Source organism: Zootermopsis nevadensis, unplaced genomic scaffold (genome assembly GCF_977971745.1).
Source record: "Zootermopsis nevadensis isolate Lab colony 2312 unplaced genomic scaffold, Znev_1.0 Znev_ptg000010l, whole genome shotgun sequence".
NCBI lineage: Eukaryota > Metazoa > Arthropoda > Insecta > Blattodea > Termopsidae > Zootermopsis > Zootermopsis nevadensis.
Window position 1 is genome coordinate 11745004 of NW_028259142.1, and position 18027 is coordinate 11763030.

The 18027-nt window shown below is 36.0% G+C and overlaps 1 protein-coding gene across 16 annotated transcripts in view; it reads left to right on the top strand.

Annotated features, from left to right (window-relative positions):
- The window catches only part of LOC110828488 (uncharacterized), a 727302-nt gene that overhangs the window by 390364 nt on the left and 318911 nt on the right, over window positions 1–18027 (top strand). For 15 of the 16 annotated variants that reach the window (XM_087346524.1, XM_087346527.1, XM_087346537.1 and 12 more), the window contains one exon: window positions 4604–4732. The gene's annotated coding sequence lies outside the window, so the exon portion shown is untranslated. Of the gene's footprint in view, window positions 1–4603; window positions 4733–9313; window positions 9412–18027 lie in introns of those variants that run through there. The other variant, XM_087346532.1, reaches the window with a different exon arrangement.

The window sequence follows — 18027 nt, forward strand, 5'->3', positions numbered from 1 at the left end:
ATCTTGAATTAAGTTTATTTAATGAAACTTCAGAAAATTTAAAATTAACAACGTAGAAAAGTTAAGAGGTTCGGGAGTCTACCTCACAGTTGCCCGTATATTTGGTGCGGGTTAGAATTTTCCTCCGTGTATTATGTTAATGTCCTTATTTATGTATCACTGTGCTTTGGCCTTAGAAGATAAATAATTTGATTTCGCCTGATCCTCCGTCTAATGAGTTCTGCGGTGTGTGTGTGTGTGTGAAATATTACGAAAGAAATTAATTTTAATCAAGATATGCCTGAAGATTAATTTGTTAAAATAATCCTACTTTGGCTTACATCACACAACGCCTGTGGTTGTAGCTTCGATAATTGTTTCCCCTTATCATTGTGTTGTCATTTATCTGTGACTACGAAACGCCAGCAGGTGGCATATTTAGTTTCCAAATACGAGGGTCGTCTCAATACCGCAGTTACATATAGTTCCCCTTGCAATGCTGAAAGTATCGTTAACTACCCTTCTTGTTACAGTCCCTCTGGTGCCGTAAATAAGCACACGCAGGGAAATGTTCTTCAAGAAGCAGCTAGCGAGACTGGTTTGGTAGTAATAAATACAGAGCAATAATATTGGTAGCTACACCAAAGAATATATTGCTTACACCACAGTACAACAATTTTCAAAATATTTTGGATCAACTTTTCCTCCTGTTACAATTCGTAGCCTCTTAAATTTTACGATCAGGGATTTTTCTAACCACGCTCAGCACCAAAATTGAAGATCTGTTCTTGTCGGTTGTTCTTAATATCTTATGGTCTGCTATCAGGAATCAATAAGAAATAAGCAATCTTTTGGTTTGATAACACCTGACCACTGCATTGACCTGAACTGGCTCAGGACAGACGCAACTTTTTAACATGGTATTGAAATTTGTCATACCATAATAGCAAGATGTTTCTTGACCGGTTACGAATTATGTGATCTTAAAGGAAATTGATGCACTGTGTAGCTTGTAACTTTGTTTTTAGGCTGTACTTTGAATACTCAGTAAACGCGATTGTCATAAACCCTCCGAAGCAGAGCGAGAGTATCATGAGCTTCTGATTACAGGAAAAGACTTATTAAGCCACAGTAAACCGTCTACATGTACCATACACGCAATTTTCCCCTTCAGAACTAAGGTTTTGTGTGTTACGCGGAGTTGGTGTCTCATCTCAGCCCATGCGTCTCTCAAGGTACAATTTGGCTGCACGCGACAGAGACGGGAGACGGACACATCGCAGCTTGTCGCCACACACTTCTGAGGTGACGACCGAGACATGCGGCAAATTGTTTGTTTTCTTTGTTTTGTTGAGACATACGTGCACATATTCTGTGAAAAATGAGTACACAAATGCTTCTAAAAAGGTTACTCGAAGAATAAGAAGAAGATGATGTGTTGCTGTGTTATTTGTTGCGAAAGAAACAAAGAAAACCTATGAGTTCAATATTCAAAACCAGACGTGAAGAAGGTTCTTTCTGTCGGTGGTCGGTTTTCTGCTACTAATTCTACCAATTGCTCATCTTGGTCACCAGTAAATTTAATTTCCGCCATTATTTTACTCAACAACACATGTGCTGCCTGAGGCCGTCGCGAGACACTACTGGTCCGAGAGCGGTCTCCTGTGCTTTGTCTCTGTCGCCTGTCTTTGTCGCCTGTCTTTGTCTCGCGCTCGTAATTGTACTTCATACGATTGTACAGAGAGCAGACAGGAAGCGACCAGTCTCGGTCTCGTAACTCTGTCGCCTGCCTCGGTCACTTGTCTCTGTCGCGTGCAGCCAAATTGTACCTTCATTGTCATTTTTAACGTAGGGAAGATGCAGAAACAAAATGAGACGATCGGTAGTGGAAATGGATAGACGCCATCTGTGAGAAAATCATTGAAAATAAGCATTATTACACATTGGAAGTAAATTTAAACTTTCCCGAGTAATTTTAAAATATTTTAGCATATTTTGACCGAGCGTTGTGATCGAGTGATTCGCATTCTTGCTGTGAATTTGGAAAGTCCTGGGTTTAAATCTGGCCCGTAGACCGACTCTCCTAGCTGACATTTTTCGTATTTTCCTTAGACTCTACAGGAAGATACTACAAATTAGCCGACGACCGCTTTATTCCATATATCTTCATATTCATTATTTATTATTTTTTTCTGTCTTTCGACGCTATATAGTTTGAGGGACTGACAGTGTCGTTAAATAAACCACAGGTAAATAAATCTTTAATATTTTATTAGGAAAATCTGATGGAAAAGAGATCATTTTATAAATCTATACGTAAATGGGACTTGGAGAGATGAAGCATATGTGAAATTGATGGAAATTTCTCAGGCTGAGGTCCAGTGGTGAACGTGAGCGTCGCAATGTAACCTCGAATTCAGTAACAGCTGAGAGCGTCTTGGCTATCTGAGCAATTATGAGTTTTTAAAGAAGGGCACTATTGTGTGCAGTAAATATTTGTTGTTGTTTTTTTCGTTACGTGTTGTGAAAGAAATCTTAAGGATTTTGTTCTTAGTATATAAGTATCAAAATAAGACAAACGAATTATGACACACTCATAATAATAATAATAATAATTTTTCATCACGTAAAGTGATTTTAATTCGTTTTTATATTTTACAATGTCACTAAACAGTACTGGAATAAAATGTCATACGACGTTCCATTTTGGTCTCATAACTCTGATGGAAACATTTAATATATTACGTGAGCAGCATTTCCGAGTCTGTAGGAAGAGAAGATACTTACAGTGCCACATAATGCATAAATCTGTATTACAGTAATAAGAAACCACAAATTTGTGCACTGAATGTGCCATATCTTTACTGCAACGCAATTTCCAAAAGGAACAACCAAAATCCCATGCTATAAAAGCGCCACTTGATGCAGACCGTAGTGGTACGTATGAGGGCTGTAATGGGGGGGGGGGGGGGATAATGAATGACGACGGGGCAACAAAAAACGACAAGCCCACAAATCAACTGAGTGACCGCCATTATCTTGTTACAATGTACTACTACTGTTACTGTGTGGACACCCGCCACGTGAAAGGCCACAAAACTTCAATTTTATTGGTGGTTTTGTTGTCTGAAAGTAGTGTCAATCTATTTGCGTTACGTTTAGTTCAAACGTGATTGACAGAAGCCAACTATAGCTGAGTACGAGGAAGGGAAAGCAGACTTTGTGAGGATCGCTGTACTGCGCGCAAGTTTTATTTAGGATTCTCGGTTTATTGCTTTGCGCACGAGACCCTGAAATGTCCGGTTGTAAAGTTGATGTACTTGTTTATGTTTTAAAGGTGAAACATACTTCGTTTAAGGTGGCGTTAAAGGGAGACATATTTCCTGCCTCTGGGCCTATATTTTATGAGGATTCATTGTTTATACAGACCATAAATGGCGATGTGGCAGATCTTATTTTTGTGTTTTCTGGTTTATACATAAGCCACAAATATTGTAGAAAAACCAGATCTGTCGATTATATGGTATTTATGGGCCAAACCACAGATTCATAACATTTAAAGAGTATATTGTTTGCAATGAAATAAATAATGTTTAAATATTATGAGACATGTCAACTAAAATTACCAGATGTTATAAAATTTATTCTGTGAGTATAACGGAAGTTGTTTTTACTTACAACGATCTATGTCGTTACTGGATTGAGTTAAACTGTTTTATTTGTGGTTCTCTGGTTTAAAACGCTGTTTACATACGCGAATAGGTATGCCTAGAACTTTCTCAAAGAGGTTAACTTTCCGCAGACCACAGCAGGCCACTGTCTAAATTTAGAACGACGTTAAAACCGATAATTTTATATGAAATTGCAAATAGCTTTAATCTGTTAAACCGAGTGGAAAATACTTGCTTTAACACGTAATTTTGAAATTTGTCCACAGAGTGTGTTTACGGGTTTTATGTAATTCTTGGCATAAACAGTGATTGTTTCTTGTAACGTAATTAACGAATTGAACTTAGAAATGAAGAGGGACTGTTTTTTTTTCGTTGCGGACTGAATGTTTAAATATGATTACGAGTTGTTTGTACGATATGAATGATGTGAAAGCATATAGGGCCATCCGTCTGTCTGTCCGTATGATTCAACTCTAATCACTGGACGGATTTAGATTAAATTTAATGTGGACGTTGGTGGTCTACCTCAAAATCGTATTTTTTAATTTTCTGCGATTGATAGTATTAATATGCGGGCGAATGAACCTGTGAGGTGGGGCAGATACTAGCGCCATTTTTATATGGTCTTAAAATGATGTATTGTCAATGCCCTCTGAATGTATGCTGTTCTCCCGACATCCAGTTCTCGATTAACAGTTGAATAAACGGAGAAGGAATACTACGTTTAGAACGGGTATTCATGCATTTCAGTAAAGTTGTTAAACGTACTGCAATTAGCTCGATTATTTTGATAATAAGATAGGTAGGAAAGAGTCAGTAAATAAATATTAATATTAAAGAGATACGCTCATGTTTTACGTTTTATGCAATGTATTGCTACGTTTATGTGAACCTTGCTGATGGTAACGCTTGTGTAATATATCACATGTATGTGTTTTTCGTCTTTATTGCAGCTGGGAGCATTCAGAATTCAAAATTTGCAAAGAACGCTTGTGGAAACTGTGTTCCGGCCGCCGCCAGCCGTCTTTTGACTTCAAAGGAGAATACTTCAGTGACCCGAGATATTTATAACGTACAAAAAGGTAAGAATATCTGAAATATTAAAGTCAGTTTTGTTACAATTTCTGACAAAATGATGACATAGCACACAGACATATTTTAATTTTCTACATAAGTTATTTGTCCTGGTTTATCTGCGTTTTCTTCAAGTGTTTTATAATTCACTGATTCTTATTTCAGACACAGGTACATTGATCCTTAATCTTTGGTTGCCCCTGATACAGTGATCGACCTTTTCTTGTAATACAGACTTAATGCTTGTATTAGGTTAATTACCTGCCTGTACTTTTAATAAACTTTAACCGGACGACCTCTGAATTGGCATTTGAAAGTTAATGCAATGCAGTAAAGAAATGATGGATTATTCTTGCCTTAAGAAAATTAAAGTTCTAAAAACGAAAGCGTAATATACATACACGTACCCGCATGCATACGCACACACACACACACACACATATATATATATATATATATATATACATACATAAATACATAAATACAAGCGCACACACAGACACACACATATATACATGTACAATGTATTTTGTAAGCCCACGTACATAACAAAGGAGGGACCTACGATGAGTCTTAAAATCCATGGTGAAGTTAGCTACTTTGTTGTCTGGTTTGCCTTTCAAGATTTTGAGGGTACACAAGGAACGCAACACCGTACAGTGTGGAGACCGATGCAGGTTGCGTAGTCGTAGGGGTGTCATGAAATATTCTGAATAATAGTAGAGTATATCTGTTTTATAAATCTGTTTGTGTGGCTGTATGTCTGAACATTGACACTTCTATAAGCTGTAATCTGCTGTAGACGAAGTTTGTAAAGATTAATATCATCATCATCATATTTCAACATCATCACGCTTTTGTTATGAGGGTCAATCAACATATTCAACATAAATTCTACATCTACATATAAGAGTCTGTTTTAAACTTAAACCTGTCTAAAACGAAAAATGTTTCAAGTACCACATGATTCCGCTAAAAATAAATTTTACTGTTTTTGTTTAATAGCAAATTCAGGTGTTGTTAAAAATTGGACTCCAATTTAAAACTGTGGTATTGTGATTAACATCTGCCACCTGGTGGTGACGTGTGAAACCTCGTGGACCCCTGGGGTTCAGTTTAGTCCCCCCCCCCCCCCGTTCTCTGTGAAACCGCCGCCATCTCAACATGGGGACTCACTCTGATAAATTAATCACGTCCATTGCTTTAGATAGGAGGGATACAGCAGGCTCGCATCATTAGTACACGGAACATTTATTTTTTTAATGCAAGGGACGGGCGCCTTCTCAATTGTTTTCCTTCTGTCGACCAGATTTAAACTCATAGCCCTTTATCATTAAACAAATATTTCTCTTAACCAATCTTCATCGGCTCAGTTTAACCCCATTTCCAAGTTTTAGTTAATAACATATATTTGACAAAAACAGGGATGTTTAACGTTTTACAACTAGCGGGAACATGTGAACGTGTTAGACTTGAACTATATTCAGTGGCGGGCTCCTGTAGGCACGAAATTAACATTTTGTTTCCTTAAAAAGTAGGATATCTATTTATATACTCGCTTAGTGGCAGTTTTATTCTTAAGTAGTATGGTATTCTGTTATTTGGTGTCGGTCCATAGAGTTTAAATCAGGCATCGGTAACAATATGTCCGCGAACACCGAGATGCCCCCGGAAGTTTACGAGTGCCCGCTAAAAATTGTACGTAAGCCAAATGGTGAGACAAGACAGTCGCTATTCACGACAGCAGTTCTTATATTTTGAGTAGGGTTAAAATAATTTCATAAAATGCTTGCGTAATATAGTAATGGCCCCTTAATCGTAAAATGTGGTGTTGTTGAGGGTTCACGGGTATCTTTATATACGGCGTCAAAACCCAGAAGACAGCCAACTTCTTACTCGGCGTCGTAAAAACCTCTAATTCTAGTATCTAGAGGCTAAATACTGGGTGATGCAGAAGTTGATAATTTTGTCGCAGGTGTTCACTGTAACCGAATTCTGATATGTCTGTTCACTGTGCACATTATTAAATGGATTCTTGTGTTCTCGTTACGATTACACGTGCAGATAACATTATGGCTTTATGGAAACTGTAGTATCTCATGTTTTATCTACATTGGGTCTTAATGTTATTTCTTTTGTGAAATAATAGGCACATTCTTAGTTCTCTATCTTCCAAGAACAAAATTTTGTTTTCAGAATCCACGTGAAATTTGTGATGAACAAAGTGACACTAGGACAGGTTTATATCAGAGCTTTCCGGTCAGTATCATACCAGCAATGCTCCATATTCAATCCTGTATTATCTGCGGGGTGTACAATGGGCCGCTTAGAGATAGTTTTTACAGACGCACAGTCTCACCCCACTTTAATAGTGACAATAATAATATGATCGGGAAAGAGTACAGACATATGAAGCAAATTGTTACCATTAAAATATTGTTTTACTATCCGCATCTGGATACAAATTTGGTAATTTGCTACAGGTAAATTTGCATTTATTTCAATAATTAATATCAGATAGGAGGGAGAAATTTTAAGATAGATGCAGTTTTTATCATGACTAAGGTTCCGTTCTATATAGATTCAACTTTAATAAAATTATTCTGTCCGGTCAGGATGATAGAAGCTGATTTGTGGAGTTCAGGCTAAAACCGTAATATAAGCCATCTTTTCCGAGAGTCTCTGTAGATCTTGGCTGAGAACGATCTATATGTCATTTTAAATATTTACGACGTGCACAACTGTGGTACACGTTGTACTTCAACATTGCTTTTTATTTTTTTAAATGATTTGTATGGGATTGAAAGTTTACGACATTCATAAAAGATTATGGTGTTGAATAATACAGATTGAATTCGTAGGAACGTACACGATCGTCTGTTTGAAAACAGTAACATTTGTTTTTTTAGCCCCAAGCGAAATCGCGAAACAGCAGGTGATAGAATTAGATTTATGAGATGTATTGGGGTAAAAAAAAACTCGTTCTTGAGTAGACAGTAAGTACGTAATATGCAGTAAATATGACTTGATATGCAGGAAAATTGATTTACGTTCCAGCACGTGACTACAAAGTTTAAATGTGTTGGTCATTAACGCAATGGAACCTTCTGAATAAAAGTACGTAATATAAGAATTTCACGCAGTTCTAAATAATGTTCTATTTCTGGCCAAGCCTGTTTTTTTATTATATTATTGACCATTTTTCTTGTTCTTCCCGCCTTTTGGTTCTACCACTTGTCCAATTTTCGAGTTCTCTCTCTTTCTCGCCCCTATAAAATTCACTCACTTGTGTCCACTAATTTCTTCATCTTTGGCATTTTTATTACCACTGTGTCTTTCGAATTTTTCACCACACTGCATCCCACCTTCCTCATGACCCTGTTGCATCCAGGTACTGTTTTTGCACTGGAGTGACAGAAAAGAACTATGGAAATCCGAAGATGGAGTAGTCAGATTCATAGCCGAGATTCTATGTGAAATACAAGCCACTACACCACGGTGTTTGGCTGAATGAATAGGTAAATTTTAAGTTGATGTTGATCTTCTTGGTGGTAACTCCAAGTGGACTTCTGGGTGTATTCGAACGATTCTTGGGAGCATACTGTCTCTATCTTGAGGGCCGAAGAATCGGCAGTCCACGTAGTGTTACTAAATAGACGGCCAGAATCGACATCTTACCAGCCGTGAGAACCGTAAATTTCTTATGGAGATGATAATGTTATATGGTAATACTGAAATTCCAGGGGCTGGATACAAGCAAGACTGGTGCCTCATAGCGCTTTGCTAAGGCTGTTGAAATGGAAATTAAATGCTGTATAACTATGATAATAGACTGTTACACAATAGGTTTCCCAGGCGCACAAAGAAGCACACGCAAATAACATATTGTTAAGGAAAGTATTCCAGAAGAGAAAAGATGGAGTCTGGGTTTGTAAACTTCTTACAACGGTTTCTTTGATTTGACTCCTTAAGCCATGCTTAGAGTAGGTCCATTGTACAATTGTTCAGGTCTAGTGACATTGCTTGCAGCTGTCCAAGGGCTAAGAATCTGAACATAGAGAGAGATTCATTTCTCGAAAATTTTGTTTGTATTCCAATAAGGTTAGACAGCAGCGCGCCAACCGAGGACATAATTCATGCGGGTAGTCAGATTGTGGCGTAGGTGTGCGTGTCGACTTCTCTGAAAACAGTAATTCCAAAATACTTAACACGGAGAGTGGTGGGACATGTGCTGTCCACATACCAGGAGAAAATCCTTGCTAGGAATTCGGTACACGCGCATGCGCAAGATTTCGCTTTGAGTGACGAGTTGCTACTATGAAATCATTCATTCCACACCACTAACAACAAACAGGCTTTCGTATGTTCTAAAGGGTATAGCTTTAAGATTACCTCACAGTGGCATAGTGATTGAATCTAGAGCATTATCACAACATCCACAGAACACAGTACAGGTGAGCTCACTACACGCTACTGTTTTTTGTAGCATCCACGGACAATTAGAAATGCACAGGAATACTGTTTACACACTGCATAGGTATTAGATGTATGCGCGCGCAGCACGTCCCGAGTGACGTAATCAAACGATTGTCCTGCTGATTTGTGAGTGCTTGAGGCAACGGGTCTCATGCAGTGTCGCTTCCAACGTGTCATCCCCTTCAAGCGAACCATTGTGAATTCATACAAGGTATAGTGTTTTGAAAAACATTCTAACCATTAAATACTACTTGTTTACTTCACTGACACATATTTTACTGTTATTTATTCCAGAACGGGTCTATATTTTCGAGAGGCCTTTGTGTCTATGACGTGTTATGGTCGTATAAACATAACATTCTCTTCCGCCATATACGTTAACGGTGGAAAGGAAAGTGTAACCGATAATTTATCGTGTTTCTTATTACTTTATTTATTACCTCATTCTTAAACCGACGAAATCGGAGTACATTACAGATTATATCGTTCTGTGGCATGCAAATAACTTATTATACGTTTTGTTTTGCTTTCGGCTGACTCCCATTTCCCTGGCGTGATACCTTAATGTACTGCCCACGAAATTGGGTGGGTGTTGCTGTAGTAAGGTGGGAAGAGATTCCCTTATGCCATAAACCAACTACTATAACTAAACCAAATTCCACATCTGTAGGGTAACAAAATAAACGGCTTTGTTCGTATATACACACGCCGACCGCATATCTTATAATCATTGGTGAAGTTTTTAATATAGGATTTAAGTCTTATGTATTTTATTTTTCTTGGTTTGGGGATACTTGTTACCATTCATTTCACTAAAGTTTATCTTCATGTCTTCTGTCTACAAAACTAAATATTGATTTATATAGAACTAGTATTTTAGTTGTCATGTGACTGTGGGCTGAGTCTCGTAAATTTATATCGATGTTGAAGGACATAGCAGAAGCATATAGAAAATTATATATCTAATAGTATTATAATTATACAAGAAAGATGAGATGTTAGACAAAAGAAGGTAAAGAAATACATGCAAAATCTTAGTCGGATAACTTTGATGTAAGAGACGATGGAATAGATCGGAGGAAAATAAGTCTTAAAAGAAAAGAGAATTTCGTTGTAGACTGAACTCAGTCACGTGATTGGGACTGGTGGCGAGCCCTTGTGAACCAGTAATAAATCTTTGGGTTATCAAATCGTTGGCGAGTTTCTTTACCGTCTGAGAGCCTAAAGACTCTCAAAGGAATTTGCTGTTTCTTTCTTGTATCTCATTTTATAACTATGCCTTCTTGTAGGATTCTCGCCCCAAACCAAGGCAAAACCTTGTTCATAAGGCTCATTATTTTGATATTCCCTCAATAAGAACTTTATTTTAACCATATTTTTTTACTGAATATTTTCTTGGGTCTTGCCCTACCTTCTTGATTTGTATGTGGGCTCAGTGAATTTATACTGTAATTTGATTTAGTTAACTCTAAACTTCAATATGCATCCGTTAATTGCAGTTCTGCTACGTCAACAACCTTCAGCGCAGCCAGCGGACGTTTTTAGCACTTTGTATAAGTCATTTATTTTCTTAAATCCATTACAATTTTTTTTTAGATTACTTAAATTTTATACTTTGTGTAATAGAAGTAGCCAGACGTTCTCTACCTTATTAATATCTATAATAGCTTTAAATTGTTTGTCCTTAAAGAGAACTGCGATTCCACTGCGATCATTACGTGGTCTTTTATAACGTAGAAAGGTTACATCCTTCAAAAATGTTTAGTGTTCAATTACAGAAACAAGTATGATCAAACTAAACCATACGTTTACTTCATACATTTCGTTCAAAACACATTAAACAATTTAGTGAACTGAAGTTGAATTCAACATTGGAGGATGATCGACTAATGAAGCAAAACATTAAACCACGAGTAACCAAGCTCCATATTTGTATTCCTGAGCTGAGAGGAAAAACTATAAGACGGACACTATGTAACATTATATTGTAAAAACTTTTACTTATGAAACATCAATTAATCAATCGTACTACGTTTTCTATAAAATCAGGTTCTGTCAGGAAGTAAATGTAAACAAGGTAACTGTCCGCACTGCGCTGAATCAATCAACTCTACCCAAACACATTTTGTAAACCTTCGCTAGGAATACGTTAGAAGTGACTAATATTTTCTCTCGCATTAAACATTTATGTTATTATAAACGTTGCGTTATGCAAGCGTTTGCGTTACTGTTTACACTAATCATATTATTTATATTAACAATATGTTCCAAATATTAACACACGTTATATAAATGCAAGTATTTCCTCAGTTTTTGCATCCCGCTGTTTACGTTATTTATGTGAAATGAAACATCGTCAACAAAGTGTGTTAACGGACTATCGTTTTATATAAATACGAGAGCTTATGTCAACAGATAAAATTCCTTTTTAGGAAATTTACAAAATTTACGGCATATTTCAAAATGTTGTAGAATAAACACTTGATTTTATTCCTACAGTGTAATATTTGTTTTAATTGTGCTAATTAATTAATTGTTTTATTTATTTATCATTTTGAGCCCATATGTAGAACTTAATTATATCAGAAATAATAACAACTCACTCAGACTGAAAGCTATTCAATTTGCCATGAAGGTCCTTGTGTGTTAACAGCCTGTTGATAATTATCGTATACTGTTTGGATTTTATGTTATAATACAAATGCTACTTCAGCAAGTGATTTAAAATTTATTAATTATCTTGTGAAATACGGCACCATGAATAAAAAAAATTACGGGCTGCTACGGTGGAGTTCTGCCGACGTTTATGGGGTACCTAAGTTAAGAATTTGTCGCTAAGGATTCTTTGACGATAACGCTGGCAACGGAATGAAGAAGGCAAGAGTTGAGAAGCTGCTCTATCAAGTAAATTGGACTGAAATACATGTTGGATAAACCCGGGTTATTTTTTAACGACTTCAAGATTTTGACATTCTTTAAATGTCTTACTATTTCCTAACTTCTGTTGACCCAAAGCGTTGGAAAAAGAATGAAGATTTGTCTCACCTCTTGTCTTCAGGTAACTGTTTGCCATGAAAAAACAAGAGATGTTTTAAGATTTGTTTTAGATTGTTTGAATTAAACGACAGAATTTTTTTAATTCTATGCTGACAGTTACGTCGTTGGAGTGACCCTTCGCCCTAGGTCTCAAGTCTCCCAAGTTAACTTTAGATTTCTGAGCTGAATTTTTGTATACATTTCTCATCTTTCCCATGCATACATCACATACTATCATCCTATTTTCCATAATTTGAGTTCTCCACTAATGTTTTGTGTAGGTACAAACTGAAAATCTCCTGTGTGTAATTTCTGTTTTATTTTGTTATGTATGCTTGTTCTAAATGTCTGACGCCCTCGATATGTTCTTAGATAACAAAGTTTCATAACAGAAAAAAGATGATAATTTTTAAATTTTGTGTCAATTTTTTGACCGTATGTTTTTGAAGCGGTAAGAATTCAATATTGTTAAAGTTCTCACTTGAGGTACCATTAGCGAATTTAGCAAATCGAGCAAATTTGTCTTTCTGCCAAATAATTTATGTGGAGGAACTTCTGGTAAAGTTGTCTCATACCAACAGATTATTTTCGAAAAACTTTATTCAGTACGTAGTAGAAACTACATAAATTAAATGCCATAAACTTTAACAAGTTGGTAAAATGGAACATACTTTTCTTCCTTTGTAGTCAAATGTGTGGCTCTTACAATTGTCTGAGTCCTGATAGTGTATCCACCCTATCCTATATTCATTCGGTACTTCCCTCCGGTTATTTATTGCCGTCGTGTAGTTCCTGTTAACCCTCTCAACTTATCGCGCCTTCAGGGAAATGACAAGGACAGAACATGTAAGAAGTTCACAAAATTGAGAGAACAAGAGATATTGTAGTCTAAGATCTTCGATGAACTAGTCTGCGTCTTGGGTCTTGTTTATAGCACCAATAACGAGCCACCTCTTTTCTTTACATAGTGCATGCGACAGCCAACCACCACCTCCTATAAAAATGACTTGCACCATTGATAGTCCGGCATTCTGCAGTGCAGGGACAACTATTTGACATTTTGAGGAAATTAAAATCAGAATACGGCACAAAAAATAGAAATATTATTACTCTACGAAAAGCAGGGAATCAAAGAGGAAAATGTTATTTGAGTAAATGATAGGCTTGTGTATCGGCACGACACTGCAGATAGAATCATAGAATGAGTTGGCTGACACATACTTTAAAAATGGCTCTGTCATTCTTTCTAAACTTGGCTGGAAACTGACTGGCCTTCTTCTACAGCTCCTATTCTATATTTGACTGGGTGAAAATATCAATATTATAAGGCAAAACACAAAAGCATGTTAGATACTAGTAAGAAGTCGGTCTATAAATAAACGCAGAGAAAGCTGAGAGAGAGAGAATATACTAAACAAAATGTTTACTATTTTTTATTTTAATTTTAGTTTCGCAAGGTCTTATCGCAATAATATAAAAATTAATATATATAGGCCTATAATCGTTTATCTTGTGTTCCGTAACGGACTTCATGGTTTGTAAAACTAAGTTTTGATTTTTTATTTCTCTGTCTCAAATAAATTACATAGTACATAGCATAGCAAATATTACTTGTAGAACCCGAGAATTCATCATTGCCATCCCTAAGACAAAAAATTGCCTGCCCTGTATCTAGTCCATATCTTCATAACCCATTTTATAATTGCTCTTTAACCAAATGAATACTGCAAACGAGACACATCTTTCAGATACACCCTACATTTCTGCTACGCTTAAGTATAGAATTTTATAAGACCCTTATAAGTGAAAATAAGCTTTTCTGGAACAGCTTTATACGTAATTGTTTATGGATCATCCCTGTAATAAGTTACCGTGAAAATCTGAAGTCGATGTTGTTTGTAATGTAATTTCGACGTGGACAGACAGGAAAACATGGCGAAGGTAATTGACCTAAGTTTTAAACCATGATGCGAAAACACTTTTAGATCGCGATAGAATATCTAATCTTTTGACCGGCAATCGAATATGGGAACTTCCAGTTACGAAGCATAACGTTTCTTCCTACCATGTTACGGATTTGTAGTACGAAAATGACATGGAGCGCCTTAGTATATAATAAGGATATTCTAGACACACTCATTGGGAATCAATACCGCACAGCAGTGTCGTTTGTGGCACACATCTTCTGTAGACAACTCTTCCATTTAACAGCGAACACATCACCAGAAATTGAATTATAACTTCTGACAGTAGCCTTTCCAATTCTACCAAATTACTCTCCACAGGCGCTAATTTATATTCATCCGCCATATTGTAATGACAGTGTAAAGTCGTCTATGAAATCAGTTTTCAATTAATTGTAATTTAATAAAGTTACCTTCATCATCTCTTGGTGACAAAGGGACTGTAAAATTAATTAAGTCTTGTTGTCTGCAGGCTGCATCGATTCATTAGCAAATAGACACACATAAGGAAGGTTTAATTTACTACGACATCACCCACACCTGCTTCATTTTATGATGTGATGTTGTGTTATCTCGTGTACAGTTCGATATTTCAGGACGATATTAAGGGCAGATTAAATGCAGCTCAGTGTATTTTATCTTCCGTGCCCTACTTAAAAGTTTAACGATAAAATGTAAGAATAATTTCTCCTGTTTTTGTTTGAATGAAATTTGGTTTCTCAATGTGAGTGAAGACTATAAATTAAAATAGTGTGGGAGGAAAATCCTGACTAAAATATTTTCATTTAACAAGTGAGAAGGAGGAAGAAATGACAGAGGTAAAGTATTGAGCCTTATAATTTATATTTAACCACGTTAGTACAGTTAAATAAATTAAGGCAATCAATAAAATCTTCTCGGGCAATAAGCCGCGTTAGCTGGTTACCATAGTAAACCGACGTTTTGGGAACCAGTTAACGCGGCTGATTACCCGGAAAGATTTTATTGATTGTACTCGCCGCAAAAGTCTCAAATCCTAAATTAAGGCAAGATGACCATAGTGCGAACATAGTTTTAACAGAAAACCTCAGGGGTTGAGATTACTTTGCAAACCTTTAGATTAGGACGTTATTATTACACTGCATCTTGGAGAAATAGGGCGTTAAAGGGTACAATGGTTAAAATATTTTAAAACACGAAATAAAAACTGATTTTTTGTGAAGGAGTACTCGAAATTCGTGAAACCACAAAAGCAGCAGAATTCTTGACTACCTGTGCAAATAAAAACGTTTCAACATTGACTCAACGTTCCATAGTTTACTGCCGACCTACTCTGTTATTTCAATATTCTGTTTTTTTTCTCTTAATTAAACCTTATTCATATCTTGATTATATTTTTTGCACTGCAAATCATAAATAGTACAACTAATTTCACTTCACACTAATTAGTTGTAATTAAATGATCCCAATAACTTAAATTTATCTTTTAAAATAGTTTCTCAACTTAAGGATTATTATTCTCTTTACTATATCTAATATAGATTCAGCGTACTAATCCAGTTAGAGTATAAATTAACATAGAAATGGAGTTATATCGTTTTTATTTTAACGACAAACCGTCAAAGAAACATGTGAAATTGGTCTGATCTGTGGAGGCATTAATGTTTGCCTTACAAGTTATATTCCATGCTTGCTTGAATCATTGCTAATTTTTGTACGGCCTTTGCAAACACAGGGGATTAACATGACATACATTAAATCAGTTGCACTAGCAGAGGACGTAAAAGTCTGGTTAAGTCAATCAGCCTCTCTGAAAACTACTTCACAGCTCTTTGATATCGTTGAAGAACTTTTAATTTACATTCATGCAGTTACGGACTGACACTGTAAAGGACAAAGAATATAGTTCGGCTTATTGCCAGAAAATTGGAGAGGTTGAAATCTCCCATAAACACGAGGACTCGAAGTTGACGACGTACGTAGTGTTTTAGCAGCAATCAACATTACATACTCTGCGCAGTATAGTAGTAGGCCTAACTAACTAACTAACTGACTGAGAAATTCCATGTGGAAGAGTTTTTCTTGCAATACTAATAGCAAGCTCAAGAAATTCCCCTCACTTTTATGGAACATGAAGGTTTATTACCATCTTCAAACAAGCCGTCATTGATCCGTACCATAAGCCAGATCAATCCATTTCAGAACTTCCAACCGTTTCCCTAAGACCCATTTTAATATTATTCCATGTACGCCTACGTCTGCATAGTCGTCCTTACCCTTTGTACTTATTTTTGATTCTCTTCATGCGTGCTACAAGCCCCTCCCTCCTCATTCTTCTTGTTCATTTTAATGGGCTTAATTTTAGGTGGAGAGCTCAAATATGGAGCGCCTCATTGTGTAGTTTCCTTTCCTGTGTACCATTTCATCCATAATAGGTCCAAATATTCTCTGAAGTACCGTATTCTCAATATAGGTACTTATAACTTCCACGATCTCTCAAGAGATGGTTGTAGCTTAGAGTTTACTTTATCGGATTCTATTATACTGATATTTTAAAAATGTCTCTTTTGTTTTAAGAATAATGGTGGCAACTGGAATAGAAACCTAGGCTATCTTTATTTAAAGCTAATGCTAGAGTACTCTCCAAACAATGTCGGAAACTTAAATTACTTGCTCGAATTCCTCTGTTGATATGTTTGAATATCCACACTTAACTATTTATTGTGCTGTTCTGTAATTGGAAATGAAAGAAATTAGACGAATGTTTTCTGGAATGTTGTGCCGTGTAGTCGGATAGAAGTTTGCCGACGTTTCAGAGGTGCTTTCTGCTACCATCATGGAGATAATGATGGCGGCAGCAATGATCACTGAAGCGTTGGTAAAATTCTACCACACTGCACGGCGCTTCAACCCAGATGACAGTCAACTTTCTTAGCAGTTTTGTGGGTTACGGTGATGAGTTGCATTGTATTGTGAGTTGTGACCCAACGTAGACTTATACATGTTTGCCGACGTATTAGAGGAAACTCTTGTCTCATCTTCCTACAATTCCTTAATTAAATACAACTTCTGTATTTTTACCCTTAAAATATTATTTTTATTATTGCTAGTCGATGTGATAAATTAAGCTTTTACTGGACCGACTCGTACAAAAACCAAGGAAATATTCTCTTTTGACACAGTCTTTATAGGAATCCTATTTTATAAAATATAAACCTAATGAAATAAATTTGTGTGTAAACCTTTGCAGCATTACGCCTGAAGTATGATTAACATTCAACAAAATCTTCAATATTTCAGTAATAAATGAACATCAAAACTATAAGTAGGTGGGTAGATGAAAGGTCGCATAGATCACCATTTTAATGTTGGTGGTATTGCGTTGGTGGTTGTTTAATTTGAATTAAAAAATAATATTTTCAGGTATTACATCAATGAAGGCCTGTGTTTAATTAAATATTACTACAAACGTTAATAAACTGTATTCAAATCATATTTTATTTTAGTATTTTCAATTTAAATAAAGATACAAAAATTACTGTTTTCTTTAATTGGAGCATAGCTATAGATCAAATTAATGTTAATATTTTATATTGCTTAGTAAGTAATTGAATGTTAATATTTATTCATTTGTCCCTAGCACTGTAATGAACAATACATATTCGTGTTTACATGTACTATGCCGTCAAATTTCAAACAGTGTACTGAAAACTCCGCACATGAAATACATAATAATTCATATTAAGACGAAAGAAATATGAGAATTGTCAGCGAAGCTACTCACCAAAGACAAAAATACTGCGGATGTAATTTCGTAGGCTATATAAAAATTTTATCATGTAATAATT